Genomic DNA, 17,398 nt, shown 5'->3' on the forward strand with positions numbered 1-17,398 from the left:
TGCAAAGTTCTCCTTTGTGGCCTAGCAAGGTAGCTCCTCCTTCAGGGGGGTGTCAAAGAGCCAGTCATTGAATTCATGTCAGAAATAGTCCCTGTTCCCCTTACTAGGGTACCCACTTGGATACTGAGCTACCATGGGTAACATGTGAGCAGAGGTTCTAGGTTATATCCATACATGGTCCTTGGTTGGAGAAACAGTCTCAGAAAAGACCCCTGTGCCCAGATATATTTGGTCCTTGTGGAGCTCCTGTCCTCTCAGGTCATATTATCTCCCCTTTCTTTCTTATGATTTCCTGCACTCTGCCAAAGGTTTAGTTATGAGTCTTAGTATCTGCTTTGATATATTGCTAGGTAGAGTCTTTCAGAGGCCCTCTGTGGTAGGCTCCTGTCCTGTTACTTGTTTTCTCCTATATCCAATGTTCATCCCATTTGTCTTTCTAAATGAGGAATGATCATCTTGTGGTACTTTTACACAATGGAATACTACTCAGCAATTAAAAACAAGGAAATTATGAACTTTGCAGGCAAATGGTGGACACATGGCATATACTCACTTACATATACTTATAAAATGGGATAAACATACTGACTGAAATCTATACACCAAAAGATAAACAAGAATGAGGACCTGGGGTAATGTTATGTTTTGAACTATTTAGTTCTAGTAAATTGAATTCAACCTTTCTGTTAAAAAAAAGTATCACACATCACGTGCCACTTTTAAAAAAGCACATGCATGCTACCTCCTCCAAAGCTGTTCAGTATAGAAAACTAGGCATCTCTGAACTCATGCTAATTCTCTGCAAGAACCTCAATCAACCTGAGATATCATCCTGTGAGAGCTGAAACTGTTTGACATTTTATTTTGGGCTGTAAAAGCAAAATTAGGAAAACAAACAACAGAAAGCTCAAAATATGTTCAAAGTATATAAATTCATCCTTTGTAGATGTAGGCAGATGTAGGCCAGACATTCTGCTTCACTGCTGCTAGTACTTTGTCAGATTTTGATCTTTCTTTGGAATAGTCTGGAACACTTTCCTCATTTCCTTCTCCTTCTCCTCAGCTTCTTCACCATCATCATCATCATCATCATCATCATCATCATCATCATTTTCAATAGCTTCTCTAGTAGAGTATAACACTGATCTTGGAATTATGCACTCACATGAGAAGTGGCCAGTATAGCTGCAGCACCAGCATCCAGATCTTAGCACGATTCCATTCTTTGGAACTTCAGGAGGAGCAAAAGAAGTGGAAACTTTTAGTCACAGTACGAATTGTCCCACACCCCTGTGTCTCTCCTTCTTTTTAAAGGTTTTTAAAGTAACATTCTTTCCTTTTTTCCAATTTACCTTGCACCCTTCACAACCCATAATTTCTGATCCATCAAAAGAAAAGGAACCATGTGGTTCTGACCTCATTCTATAAGTCTTTCTTAACACTTAATTTGTGAAATATTAGTTGGGTTCAAAGTGATAAAACTCCAGCCTCGGAGAACTGCACTTTAACATCTTTCAAGTGTTTTATAACAGGTTTATCATGTTCCTGAACCATATCACTGAGCAAATCAATGTTCTTAAAAACTCAACCAAAATTTAGGAATGTCTTTACAGTCTTCTTTTCCTTCATCCTTTTTCTCATCTTCAATCTTGGCCTTTTCTTTCAACTCCTCCAAAACTTCATCTTTCTTATTTGTTTTTTTTTTTTCACATTCTTCTTCTGTAGGTTCATAAATTGTATCAACCTTACTTGTCACACAAATATACAAGCAAAAAGAGAAAGGGAGGGAGAGAGAGAGAGAGAGAGAGAGAGAGAGAGAGAGAGAGAGAGAGCCTAATGAAATGAGTGCAGTTTGGAAAATTGTGAGCAACATGGATAAACATTTTAGAGTTACGATTTCATTAACTAATATCACATTAGCTAGTAATCTCCTCAAATTTTACAGATAAATTATTGAATTACATATGTAGAGTATTGGAATAATCATTGAGGAACCAGTCCATACTTTTCTTGTTTTTGTTCTTATTTTTAAATTTAATTTTATTTATGTATTTATTTATTATAATTTATTCATGTTGTATCCCACTACAGCTCCCTCCTTTGTCTCTTCCTAGTCCCACCCACCTTCCCTCTTCTCCCTCTCTGTCCTTTCCCTAGTTTTCTGATAGGGGAGGACCTCCTCCTCTTCTATCTGACCCTAGCTTATCAGTTCCCATCAAGAATTGTTGCATCTTCTTTCTCTGTGAACTGGCAAGGCTGCACCCCCGCCCCCAGGAGGAGGTGATCAAATTGATCAAAGAGCCAGCCACTGAGTTATTATTTTTTATAATTTATATACTTTGTATCCCAGTTTAGCACCTCTTTCATCTCTTCCAGGTGCCACCTTCCCTCCTTCTTCCTCCCCTACTCTTCTTCCCTAGTCCTGATAGGGGAAGTCATCCTCCCCTACCTTCTGACCCTAGCCTATCATTTCCCATCAGGACTGCCTGGATCCTCTTCCTCTGTGGCTGGCTAGGTTGCCCCACCAGGGAGAAGTAATCAAGGAGCAGGCAAGAGAGTTCATGTCTTCTCTCCTTACTGTATTTTTCAATGATTGAAAGCAATTAAACATTTTTTTATTTTTTTTATTTTTTTCAATGCAGTTTATTCAGGAACATTGAACAATCCTCGAACCCCGGGGAAAGCCAGCCCACAGCTTAAATAGCCTCTGGGTAGCCAACCCAGGCGTGCCACGGGGGCAATGCAGATAGGTCCACATACATGGAAGCAAGCCAGATCCTCGGCCTTAGCCAAATGTGGAGTTGTTCGTGACAGAGAGAACTCACCATCGGGAAGGTGGAAGGCAGAAACCAGCTCCATCTTTAAGGCATAGCATTGCGCAGCTCTCTACAGTTCCCCCTTTTTGTTTTAGACGCATCAGGCAAGAGTAGAGGTCTGATCTCTGATATTAGAAATAAATTGGGACTTTGTACAGATTTTAGGTCAGTTGTAAAAGCAATGTCTGACTAAAAAAGTACATGAACAAAATTTGAAGTAAAAAAAAAAATAGTTGTAATGCAGGAGGTATGAATAGGAAGTTCCAGAATATAATAAACAATCAAACAAACTAAACTTATTCGTGGGAACAACTAAGAAATCGAGATTACCATAAACAAGAAAGTGTAGTTGCTCTTCTCAAGTAGAAATTATAATCACACAAAACAACGTTTCACATTCATTTGCATGCAGTTATCTGTACCCAAAATATTGTCAAAGGACAGAGAAAAGTCAGCTCCAGAAAGTAAGAAAGAAGAATAAAAGACAGCGTTGATGCCGGGGTCGTTGTCCTCTGCCTGTCATCCAGCCCTTGGAGACTTCAGCAAAGCAGGAGGGACCAGTAGAAAGACTCAGGCCATTGCTATGTGCTTTGAAGAGAAAGGTGGACGTAAGCCACAGGGAGCATATACTCTCTAGAATAATGACAATGATCTGAGGCTATGTCCAAATAAGAAGTGATTCAGTCTTTCAGAAAGTGTAACATGTAAATGTGCGAGAAGCCTGAACTAAACTGGGTATAGGCTACACTGGAGCCTTCACAAGGGAGACCAGCTTACCATTCCGTTTGTCTAAGGAGTGACAAGTTAAAATGCTAGAGTTAAATAACACCAAAAAAATCAAATGATCCTGATATACATTTACAGAACATTCTACCCAGACACTGAAGAATAAATATTCTTTTCAGCAGCCCATGGAACAGTCTCCAGAATTGATCATATACTATGGAAAAAACAAGTCCCAACAAGTAGAGAAAACTTGAAATAACATCTTGTGTTCTGTCTCAAAAAACCACCTAGATATTAGCACCAACAAGGACTAGACAGTATATAAAATGGAGAATAAACAAAACAGTATTGAATGAAAACATTGTCACAGAAGAAATCATGAAGAAAATAAAAACTTCCTATAATTGAATAAAACTGAAAATGAAACTTATCAAAATCTATGGGGCAAAGTGGAGGATATCATATGATGAAAGTTTATTTTACGAAGTGTCTATATCAAAAAGTTTGAGAGTTCTCAAAGTAACAACCTAATGATGCACAGAACATTCTACCCAGGCCCCTATGAGTAAACATTCTTTCCAGCACCCCAAAAGCCTCAGAAAAAAAGAACCCAAACCATAAGTAGTAAATGGGAAGAAAAAAAACAACAACACAAAATTAGGGATGTAATTCCTGATATAGAAATAAAAAAACAATAAACAAAAATTAGTTCTTTGAAATGATAAACTAGATGAATAAACTCTTAAAAAGTTGACTCAAAGAAAAGGGGAGAATACAGAAATTAATAAAATTAAAATTGCAAGATAGGCATTGCAGTAGATGCTAACAGAACTCTGACTATGGTAAAGACATAATTTCAATGAATATTCTAAGAAATTGGAAAAATTTAGAAAACATGAAAAAATTTCCTAAATGCATACAATATACAAAATTAAATCAATATGAAATGTACAATTTAAACAGATCCATAAACAACAAGATTAAAACAACAATAAAAAGTAAGCCCAAGTAACCAAACTCAAGACAAAATGATTTTTTTGAGAATTCTGCCAAAACATTAAAGAACAACTAACACAAATTCTTCTAAAATTATTTCATGCAACAGAGAAGAAGAGAATGATCAAAATCTTTTTAAATCTAATACTAAATTGCTAGCAAAATAAGATAAAGACAAAACAAAAAATAATTACGTTTTTCTCCTTGATGAACATAGATGTAAAAATTCATAAACACTGGCAAACAGAAATCCAGCTCTTATTTAAAAAATCATTCATCATGAACAAGTCAGTTCCATAATAGAAATGTTTTAATGATAACAATAAATATTACCATTCACAACACTAAACTAAGAGACATCATATAATCATTTTATTAGACACAGAAAAAGGCTTTGACAAAAATACAGTTTTCCTTGATGGCAGAAGTGAGGAAGATACTAGGATTGGAAGGAACATATCTCAATATAATAAAAGCTCTATGTGACAAACATATGTGAAACATCATGCTGAATGGAGAAACCTCAAAGAGCTCCCTTACTATTTGGAAAAAGGCAATGATGGCTACACTGTCCATATATCTCCAATATAGTGTATGAAATCTTAGCTAGAACAATATCACAACAGAAAAAAAATATAAATAAGAAAAGTATCAAAAGCTGCCTCTTTGATCACCTCTCCCTGATGGGGGAGCAGCCTTGCCAGACCACCTAAGAAGACAATGCAGCCAGTCCTGATGAGACCTGATTGAGGAGGGTCAGATGGAAGGGGAGGTTCTCCTCCCCTATCAGGGGACTTGGAGAGGGGCATGGGAGGAGATGAGCGAGCGAGGGTGGAATTGGGAGGGAATGAGAGAGGCGGCTACAACTGGGATACAAAGTGAATGAACTGTAATTAATATAAAAAATAAAAATTAAAAAATGTCCCTGTTTGAAGATGATAGAATTCTGTGTAAGAGATCTTAAAGCTTACACCAAAAGACTCTCTGATCAGTTAAGTAATTAGAGCAAGGTGGTTAAATACCAAAAATATTACACACAAAACCAATAGCCTTCCTATACCAATGGCAAACAGACTGAAAAAAGAAATCAGGGAAATGATCCTATTCACAGTAACCACAACAAAGTAAAATTACAGGAAATAAACCTATCCAATGAATCAGAAGACATAAGACAGGCATCCACTGCTCTCATGGATTGGCAAAACTAATATTCAGAAAATGACTATCCTATCATAATCTATCTACATATTCATTGCAATCACACTCAAAATCTCAAAGCCATTTTTCACCAACACAAAAATATTTCAAAAAAAATAAGTATGGAGGCACAAAAGACCAAGTAGATCCCCAAAAATCTGAGTACAAGGAGTACTGCAGAAACAATCAGCAGATATTATTTCAAATTATATTCCAGCAAGGGTATTAAATCCAGCATAGTACTGGCACAAAAATAGGCACATAAATCAATTGGACAGAACTGAAGGTTGGATATAACAAGCCCACATAAATGAAGTTATTTTTATCTAATTTTTCCAAAATATGTACATTGGAAAAAAGTAGTATATTCACCCAATGGTTCTGGGAAGCTGGATTTCAACATGAATAAAAAATGATACTAGAATCATACCTCTTACTTTTTACAAAACTCCAAATGGACCAAGGACTTTAGCAAATGACCTGATACCCTGAAAGTGCAAAGTGGGGAAAAGGGAGCATGCTTCAATTTCTATGCACGAACAATGGCTTTTTTGAAGAAAATTTTAGCTCTTCCAGAATACAGCACATTAAATTCAACAAGTGGGATATCATGAAACTTAAAAGCATTCTTTATAGTGAGAGAAACTTCAAAGCAAACAGGTATTAAGTGCATAAAATTTAATAAAGTCTTTTCCAGATATTTGTCTGATAAAGGATTGATGTCTAGAGTACACATTGAACTCAGAAAACTAAACACCAAGAAATAAACAACATGATTTTTAAACATGTGTTATAGAACTGAATAGAAAATTCTCAAAAGGAGAAATGTAAATGGCTAAGAAAGACTTTCCAAAGTACTCAACAGCCTTCTCTATCCGGCAAATGCAAATGAAAGCTATTTTAGGATTCCATCTCACCTGCGTCAGAATGATCATCATCAAGAATGCAAATGGCAGTAGATTCTTGTCTAAATGTGGCAAAAGAGGGACTGTGATACACTGTTGGTGAGAGTGTACATTAGTTCAACCACTTTAGAAACCAGTATGAAGGTTTTTCAAACAAACTAGAAACAGCATTTTTACATGAATCAACTATATCATTCCCTGGTATACAACATAAGGGCTTTTAAATCATACTACAAACTTGTGCACCCATATTTATTGCTCTGTTCACAACAGCTTGAGAAAATATTTAACCTAGATGTCCATCAACAGATGAATCCGTAAGAAACAGCACAAATACTCAATGCAATAATACTCAGCTGGAAAGAAAAATAATTTAGGAATTTGTAGAAAAATTTGCATAGAGGACATGGTTAACTAAAAGAAACTTACAGTACAATACATGGGATCACTTTCTATAAGTTGTTTTTCATGGAGGCCCCAGAGGACCTCAAAACAACATTGTCTATTGACATTTGCCTTGCTTATATGCAATAACTAGATGGTAAGACTGTATTCCTGAGCATACCACAACTTTGGCTTCAGGACATAAAAATGCCAACCTCAAAATGACCAGGAAGACTTACCCTCTTTATTGGCTTTGGTGGTGATGAAATATCCTATACAACCTGAAGACATGCTGTTCTTACCCATTACTGGAGCCTACATACTATAATACTGACATGCTAGCTATTGTGATGCAACATGCAAGCTATTGTGATAATCTCTTTCTGATTAGATTGCAAGTGTGTTCTACAGGAGAGATTTCATGTCTGCTATTGTGATTCAAGTCAAAAGTCTATAGATAAGGATGTCATGTCATAGGGACCTAGTCTACAAGCTTCCATTTTCTTTTCACTAAATGGTTATGCTATACAATTGGCTGAAAATGTATGTATATACTCAAATAATTTTTGAGCTGCTCTCAATTTTGGTCAGAGATTTTTTATTTTTTATTTTTTTATTTTTAACAGTGGCCGGTAGCCCATAAAGAGATTTGCAACTGGTGAAAAGCTGAGGACGAAGCTGATTGTCAGCCCTAAATAGGACATGAGAATCAACTCCTCCACTGCTACCACCACCAAATCTCTGAGAATGAATGTAAGAGTCAGAAGACAGAGAGGAGAGCTCTGAAATTCTGTCTTTTGGACACAGGTCATAGCTTTTGCACAAGACCTGTATAAGGTCAAACTATTGCAAAATTTCTGCACAATAGGTAGATGCACACAAGACCCTGTGCTCTATTGAGGAGCTATCAGTGGTAGATAACAGCTTAATGATCCTACAGGCAACATTAACTGAATCTACTTGATTACTATACAAAAAAGTAAAGTTGGAGACAGCGTATTGGTGTAACAGTCTGGGAATTGGAAAGGGAAGAAAGTGAGGTTGGTGTAATCATGTTACATTGTATTCATGAAAGAAATACTAGGAAAAAAAACCCACTCAACAAAATAAAGACCTTTATTTCTTGCACCTTAAAGAAGAGTTTCCAATTAATTTAGAAGATAAAGATAACCATGTCCTACATTGATGTCATTTCAACGAGAAATGTTTGATAGTTCTAAGGACCTGAGACTCACTCAACTTTCATGTGTTGTGGTTTATCCATAGGATATCCTGATGTTCAGATGTAAAGCAATTCCTCTGAAAAATAATTACTTCCTTGAAAATTAATCCCGATTTAGTTGATCAGCTGAAAACTATTCTGCTCATTTAGTGCTATCAGGCGTTTGCTGAACTTGGTTTGGTCGTTTTTTCATTCTCTGTTAATTGCCAAAGATCAGGCTTATATCACAAGTTGTCTTTGCACTGATAGTCTTCAAACAAGTCCAAGAAATATGTTGAGTGATAGATTTAAGAAAGTAGGATGGACTCCTCTCAATCTGTCTCTTTTTTAAGTATTTTGTTGTTGTTGTGATGGTAGTGGTAAGTGGTGGTGTTTGTCTCTGTGGATTTATGAATGTGAGTGCAGGGACCATGGAAACCAAGAATGGGAGTGGTATTCCCTGGAGCTGAAATTACAAGTGTCTGAGCCTTAGGGTATACATGTTGCGTCTTTTGGAAAAGAAGTGAGTGTTTTTAACCTCAAAATCATCTCTCTAGCCTGCATTGTTTTTCTCTAATTGTGAGCAAATTGTTACTGTACATGGTTAGTTCTCCAGCATTCTAACTCTGATCATAAAAGTCATTTAACAAAGAGTAAAAGGAAATTCAATTAGTGTAGAATCTGCCTCTGTCTGTGTCTCTCCATCTCTGTCTCTCTTTGTTTCTGTCTATGTTTCTGTCTGTCTCTCTCTGGTGAGAGGCGATAGATAAATAGATAAATAGATACATAGATAAATTATAGACAGATGAGAGATAGGTAGGTAGAGATATAAAGAGAGAGACATCAACTATATGCTGTTTTGTTTTTGTTTTTTCTTTTTCACGAGAAAATAATTACAGAGCCTAGGTCAAGACAGCAGAGTGAACATGCATATTTACTGCTGTACTCTTTTGATACGTTAAATACACAGACTATGTTGTCCTTTTAAAATAATGTTGTATAATGTAAGGGAAACAGATCTTAAAGGAAAGGAAGAGTCAATAAAGCAAAACAAGGTAAAAAGGTACATAAAAATCTTAAGGGATGAAGGCAGAGGAGAGTGAAAAGTGATCCACTGGCTAGAAGAGGAAAACAGAAACTTTTATGTTAGCTGAGGGAGGTCTTCTTTTCACTCTTGCAGAAGGTAAGACAAGGGGATTAATTAAGCATCTGTGTGGAACATCCAGTTTGCTATTCCTCTCACACAGCCTTGGCTGACTGAGCAAAGGAGCTGGATAATTACACTCAGGATGAAAACACCCACATTCAACAGGGTGCTCTCCTAAACACAGAAGTATCTTGGGAGAAAGAAAGAAGCTAACATGAAGGCTGGCAGAAAAACTAAAGTCTCCACATATATATCAGTGTTTCACACTCAACACACAAACACACACACACACACACACAGAGAGAGAGAGAGAGAGAGAGAGAGAGAGAGGAAAGGGAAGAGAGAGAGAGAGATACCACAACTCTGCCTTCCATGTTATCACTCTAAGGGCCATTACTTGTGTAACTAACTTCCAGTTTTCCCACTTAGTTTGTTGGATAAAATGCATTTATTGCCATAGAATATTATATCAAACTAACAAACATGACACATAAAAATAAGAGTCAGAAAATCCCATCACAGCCACATTAAGTTAGAACATTATGGTCAATGGTTTTTCTTACATCTTGGCCTTTTTTACTGTACAATTCGAAATTTTGTGTTCATGTTTCATTTTTCTCAGATTCCTTGCTGTTTTTCCTGGGAATATGAGCCTATCAGGAATCTTCCATAGCTTACATCACTCAACATATTTTTTGTTACTCTCTTCTTGCTCGTTATTATTTTAGTTTATGAAGTTCATTTATACTTATGGACCATTTTTTGTTAGGTTATTTATCTGATTTATAGTATTGCATACTTCAATATGTCATGTTACTATTAGCCAGGATGAACATTCGTTGAGAGTTTTGATATTCCACCAGTAGTTAATTCTTCTGTATGAGTCCCTGGATATATTTGTGTGACCCAAGGAACATGAGAACACTCATCATATAAGACAAATGACCTTTCCTCTCCCAGAAGCTTTTAAATGCCAGTAGCTCTCCAGCTAGTGGTAGGATTTTATACTGACCTTCTGCTCTCTCTCTCTGGGATATTGTTCTGGTTTGTCCATTTTTTTTGAATACTGAATTTTTTTATTTTTATTAATTACAGTTTATTCACTTTGTGCCGCCCTGAAGCTCTCTCCCTCCTCTTCTCCCAAACGTAACCTCTATTCCTCTTCCACACCTGTGTCCCTCCCCCAGTCCACTGATAAGAGAAGTCCTCCTCTCTTTCCCCCTGATCCTAGTCTATCAGGTCTCATCAGGAGTAGCTGCATTGTCTTCCTCGCTGCTCTCCCCCCCCGACATGTCATGTCAGGCTAGTAGAATGATATTTACAGTGCTGATTGGTAATTTAGAGAAGATATGACATGGAGACTAAGACATAATTTGTGTTTTAATTTTTAAAATAAAATATCATTTGATCATATTATTCTTCCCTTTCCCAACACACTAGATCCTCTCATTTTCTTACCCAACCAATGTTATGTTCTTCTTTCTCTTAAAATAAAACAAAACTAACAAAAAATAAGAAAAAACAAAACAAAAAGAACACAAAAATCCTACCAAACAAACAACAATAACAAAACATGGAATGCATTTTCTATTTGCCAACTACTACTGGGCATGGAATCTGCCCTAGTGTATAGTTGATATACTAAATGAAACTTCACTAGAGAAAATTGTTTTTCTTTTTTTTTTTTTTTTTTTTTGAGAATGCTTATTTCTTTTTTTTTTTTTTTTTTCCAATGCAGTTTATTCAGGAACATTGAACAATCCTCGGACCCCGGGGAAAGCCAGCCCACAGCTTAAATAGCCTCTGGGTAGCCAACCCAGGCGTGCCACGGGGGCAATGCAGATAGGTCCACATACATGGAAGCAAGCCAGATCCTCGGCCTTAGCCAAATGTGGAGTTGTTCGTGACAGAGAGCACTCACCATCGGGAAGGTGGAAGGCAGAAACCAGCTCCATCTTTAAGGCATAGCATTCCGCAGCTCTCTACAGTTCCCCCTTTTTGTTTTAGACGCATCAGGCAAGAGTAGAGGTCTGGTATCAGTTGCAAATAGCTTCTTGGTTAGGAATGAGGCTTTGTGTGTAATTCATGTATTGGTTCTACATCATTGAGTGGGTCTGGAGTCCACTGAGGTGGTGTTTAATTCCAAAACATTTGTGTTGCAGTTGCACCAGTGTATCTTGTAGGCAGGCCATTGTTACAAGTAGCAGGATTTGTAGCTGGATCTTATTGATGACTTTTCTCCTCTGGTAGCCTGCAAGGTAACTTCCAGCACCATCAATGCTAGTCAGAAGGCATGAAATACATAATGAGGCACCAGCATGATTTATCCACATTTGATGACATAAGTTAGTCGTGTCTTAAGCAATAGTGTGAGTAATTACCAAGGAAATGTCATTGTCGTATTTGTCTACAAGGAAACTAGATTGTTCTCCTAATTTTATAGACAATAAATACAAGATACAAAGAAACAAAATGATGAAGGGGCGGAGCCAAGATGGCGACTAGCACACACAGTTTCTGAGCAGTGGGATACCTGATCTTCTGAGTTGGAGAATGGAAGGACCCCCAACCCAGGAAAACCACAGCGAGGCTTTCTGAACACCAGAGAACATCGCAGGAGGTGAAAACTTTGGCCTCCGGTCACCCGGAGACTTGCTTGGGGAAGGAGAGAAATGATCCTTTGTTCTTGCGGCACTCCCTTCCCCCAGACCTCCTTCCTCCTCAGCACAGCGGCACAGCGGACTCATCTTTCTCAGCGCAGACCTAACTTCCTGGGGTATACAGCTGCTGAAACGGAGCCCCAAGCACTTTAGTGGCAGACAAAAGCCAGCAGTACGTGCCCCGGAGTCCCAGATTCGCGCAGCGGCTGCACCATCCTCCCAGGGCGCGAATCTGCTAGACACCATACTAGCTCCACAGGATCCCGATCACTGACAGTACGGCCCGCCCAATCCCACAGTGACAGAGAATACACTGTATACTCACCAAAACCAGGCAGAAACGTCATACAACCTGGACACACCAGGCGCTGGGTCTCCCAAGCTTGGAGAGTACAACGAAGAGACCCCAGGACTTCCCACAAAGCACTGGGACTAGCAACCCAGTCTCCAGTTACAGCAGGACGTGGCAGCGGAGCAGCACTGAACTGGCAGGGCACCACAGCCCTCCAGTTTAAGACTAACCAGGGCCAAACCAGAGAACAGAGAGCCTGGTTACCCCATCCATGCTGAAGTGACCACCCTGAAATCTCCAGCTGCAGCAAGACCTCAGAACCTGGCAGTGACAGCAGCACAGAACTGGCGGAACACATCAAAGAAGCAGGGCCAAACCAGAGAGCAGAGAGACCCAGATACCACGATCTCTGCCAAGTGACCTGCCTGTAAGTGAGTGCACCCTTGAGAATCTGCAGTTCCCCAGATCCTGGGTCCTTCTAAATCAGAAGCCAGGCATCGAACCCCCCTCCCACCCACATACTCACTTTGGGAAACAGAGGGGCACTAGGGACATTGAAGTTCCTGACCTGTGGGCATAATTGAGGAGCTAAGACAGTTAATGCCAGAAATTGTGCTGCGATCATCATTAGCGCCTGCGACATATACAGTGCAGAGCCCCTCCCACACACTCAAGGGTTCAACATTAGCCATCACTCTGTCCCTCGAGAAACTCATCCACGCACACTTACACACACACACACACACACACACACACACACACACGCGCGCGCACACACACACACTTGCATTTGCCCCGTTTGTGCCTGCGTACTTTCCTCCCACAGGTACAGCTAGTCCTCAGCACACGCTGAGAGTGCTCAGCTTCCTGAAGAACTCTCCAGACACCAGAGAGAGACAGCACCAGTCTGATCTGCAGAATCCAAAAACAAACAGGGAAGGTTTCAGATAAGCCAATGGCCAGAGGTAGGCGAAAGAACACTTCCAACATAAATCAGGACATCATGACTTCACCAGCAAACCCCAAAATCAATGGATACACCAATTCAGCAGAAGCACAGGAAAATGATTTTAAAGCCATGCTTGCCCAATTATTTGAAGCTCATAAGGAGGAAATGAACAAGTCTTTCAAAGAGATGGCCAGTCAATTGGAGGCAAAGAAAGAAGAAATAGACAATATCCTTAAAGAAACACAGGCAAACATAGCCAAACAAATAGATACACAAGTAGAGGAAAAATTAGTGGCATATAAGAAGGAAATGAAAAAAAAAAATAGAGGCCATCGTAGAGAGACAGGATCCAAATTCAAACACATGAAAGAAATGGTGCAAGGCATGAAAACAGAATTAGAATCAATAAAGAAAACACAAAATGAGAAAACCCTTGAGCTGGAGAACCTGGAGAAAAGATCAGGAACCACAAAAGTAAGCATCACCAACAGAATACAAGAGATGGAAGAGAGAATCTCTGGAGCTGAAGACACACTTGCAGAAATGGATACTTCTCTCAAAGAAAAAGTAAAATCAGAAAAGTTCCAATCACAAATATCCAAGAAATCAAGGATGCTATGAAAAGACAAAATCTAAGAATAATAGGAATTCACGAAAAAGAAGACTCCAGACTCCAAGGTCCAGAAAATATTTTCAAGAAAATCATAGAAGAAAAATTTCCCAACTTAAAGAAAGAGATGTCCATAAATATACAAGAGGCCTACAGAACTCCAAATAGACTAGACCAGAAAAGAAACACATCATGTCACATCATAGTCAAAACACTAAATCTACAGAACAAAGAAAAGAAATTAAAAGCAGCAAGGGAAAAAGGCCAAGTAACATATGAAGGTAGACCTATCAGAATCACACCGGACTTGTCATCATAAACTATGAAAGCCAGAAGGGCCTGGGCAAGTATCATGGAGACTCTAAGAGATCACAAATGTCAACCCAGACTACTATACCCTGCAAAGCTTTCAATCAACATAGATGGAGAAAACAAAATATTCCATGACAAAACTAAATTTACACAATATCTACACAGCAAACCATCCCTACAGAAGATACTAGAAGGAAAACTCCAATCCAATGAAAACAAATTCACCCAAGAAAACAGGGCATACAGATAATGTCCCAACAAAAATGAAAAGAAAACAAGCAATGAAACAGGGTTAGATCATCGACTCCATTACAAAAGGAACTAACATGCATTGGTCACTATTATCTATCAATATCAATGGACTCAACTCACCAATAAAAAGACACAGGCTAACAGAATGGTTAAGGAAACAGGATCAAACATTCTGTTGCATCCAAGAAACACACCTATGCAACAAAGATAAACACTACCTCAGAATAAAGCGCTGGAAAACTGTTTTTCAAGCAAATGGTTCCAGAAAACAAGCTGGAGTAGCCATCCTAATATCTAATCAAATAGACTTTCAACCCAAGTTAATCAAAAAAGATAAGGAGGGCCACTATATTCTCATCAAAGGAAAAATCCACCAAGAGGACATCACAATCTTGAATATCTATGCCCCAAATACAAGAGCACTGACATTCGTAAATGAAACATTATTAAAGCTTAAATCATACATTGATCCTAATACCTTAATAGTGGGAGACTTCAACACTCCACTCTCACCAAGGGACAGATCAACTAGACAGACACCAAATAGGGAAATAAAAGCACTCACAGAATCCCTAAATCAAATGGACCTAATAGACCTCTACAGATCATTTCACCCAAACTCAAAAGAGTACACCTTCTTTTCAGCACCGCATGGAACCTTTTCCAAAATAGACCATATAGTGGGCCACAAAGCAAGCCTCAACAGATACAAAAGGATTGAAATAATCCCTTGTATACTATCTGACCACCATGGACTAAAGCTCGACCTCAACAACAACAGAAACAACAAAAAGCCGACAAGCACATGGAAACTGAACAACTTACTACTCAATGACAGCTGGGTTAAGGAAGAAATAAAGAAAGAAATTAAAGACTTCCTAGAATTCAATGAAAAGGAAGGCACAACATACCCAAATTTATGGGACACATTGAAAGCAGTGCTCAGAGGAAAATTTATAGCACTAAGTGCCTGCAAGAAGAAATTCGTAACATCACATACAAACAACTTAATGGCCCAACTGAAAACCCTAGAAAAAAAAGAAGCAGATACACCCAAGAGGAGCAGACGGCTGGAAATAATCAAACTAAGGGCTGAAATCAATCAACTAGAAACAAATAAAACTATCCAAAGAATCAATGAAACAAAAAGCTGGTTCTTTGAGAAAATCAACAAGATAGACAAACCCTTAGCCAAACTAACTAAAAAGCAGAGAGAAACTATCCAGATCAGCAAAATCAGAAATGAAAATGGGGACATAACCACAGACATTGAGGAAATCCAAACAATTATTAGGTCATACTACAAAAGCCTATATGCCACAAAATTTGAGAATCTCAATGAAATGGATAATTTTCTTGAAAGATTCCATCTACCAAAACTAAGTCAAGATCAGGTAGAAAGACTGAATAGCCCTATATCTCCCAAGGAAATCGAAGCAGTCATTAACAGTCTCCCCTCCAAAAAAAGCCCTGGACCAGATGGCTTCAGCGCAGAATTCTACAAGACCTTCAAAGAAGTGCTAACTCCAATTCTCCTCAAGCTATTACACAAAATAGAAACAGAAGGAACACTACCAAACTCATTCTATGAAGCCACAGTCACCTTAATACCTAAACCACACAAAGACCCAACAAAAAAAGAGAACTTCAGGCCTATCTCTCTTATGAACATTGACGCAAAAATACTCAATAAAATACTTGCAAACCGAATCCAAGAACACATCAAAGATATCATCCAATATGACCAAGTAGGCTTCATCCCAGGCATGAAAGGGTGGTTCAACATACGGAAATCTATCAATGTAATCCACTACATAAACAAACTGAAGGAGAAAAACCACATGATCATCTCCTTAGACGCTGAAAAAGCATTTGACAAAGTCCAACACCCATTCATGTTTAAAGTCTTGGAGAGATCAGGGATACAAGGCACATACCTAAACATAGTAAAGGCAATATATAGCAAGCCTATAGCTAACATCGAACTCAATGGAGAAAAACTTAAATCAATCCCACTGAAATCAGGGACAAGACAAGGCTGTCCATTGTCCCCATATCGCTTCAACATAGTACTTGAAGTCCTAGCCAGAGCAATAAGACAACTAAAGGAGATCAAGGGGATACAAATCGGAATGGAAGAGGTCAAAGTGTCACTATTTGCAGATGATATGATAGTATACATGAGCGACCCCAAAAATTCAACCAGAGAACTCCTTCAGCTGATAAACACGATCAGCAAAGTGGCAGGATACAAAATCAACTCAAAAAAATCAGAAGCCCTCCTATATACCAAAGACAAAAAGGCTGAGAAAGAAATTAGGGAAACAACACCCTTCACAATAGCCACTAATAACATAAAGTACCTTGGTGTGACCTTAACCAAGCAAGTGAAAGACCTGTTTGAGAAAAACTTCAAGTCTCTGAAGAAAGAAATCGAAGAAGATATCAGAAGATGGAAAGATCTCCCGTGCTCATGGATTGGTAGGATTAACATTGTGAAAATGGCCATACTGCCAAAAGCAATCTACAGATTCAATGCAATTCCCATCAAAATACCAACTCAATTCTTTACAGACCTTGAAAAAAAGATTCTCAGCTTCATATGGAGAAACAAAAAAACCCAGAATCTCCAAAACGATCCTGTACAACAACAGATCATCTGGAGGTATCTCCATTCCTGATCTCAAGCTGTACTACAGGGCAACAGTAATAAAAACTGCATGGTATTGGCATAGAAACAGAAAGGAGGATCAATGGAACCGCATAGAAGACCCAGAAATAAATCCACACACCTATGAATACTCGATATTCGACAAAGAAGCCAATTCCATTCAATGGAAAAAAGACAACATCTTCAACAAATGGTGCTGGACCAACTGGATGTCTACATGCAGAAAAATGAAAATAGATCCATATTTATCACCCTGCACAAAACTAAAGTCAAAGTGGAT

At 38.4% G+C, this 17,398-nt stretch overlaps 1 pseudogene; it reads right to left on the minus strand.

Annotated features, from left to right (window-relative positions):
- Window positions 1-933: 933 nt before the first annotated feature.
- Window positions 934-17,398, minus strand: part of LOC110558129 (nucleosome assembly protein 1-like 1) — a 30,745-nt pseudogene continuing 14,280 nt past the window's right edge.

The sequence above is a fragment of the Meriones unguiculatus genome, chromosome 10 (genome assembly GCF_030254825.1).
Source record: "Meriones unguiculatus strain TT.TT164.6M chromosome 10, Bangor_MerUng_6.1, whole genome shotgun sequence".
Lineage (NCBI taxonomy): Eukaryota > Metazoa > Chordata > Mammalia > Rodentia > Muridae > Meriones > Meriones unguiculatus.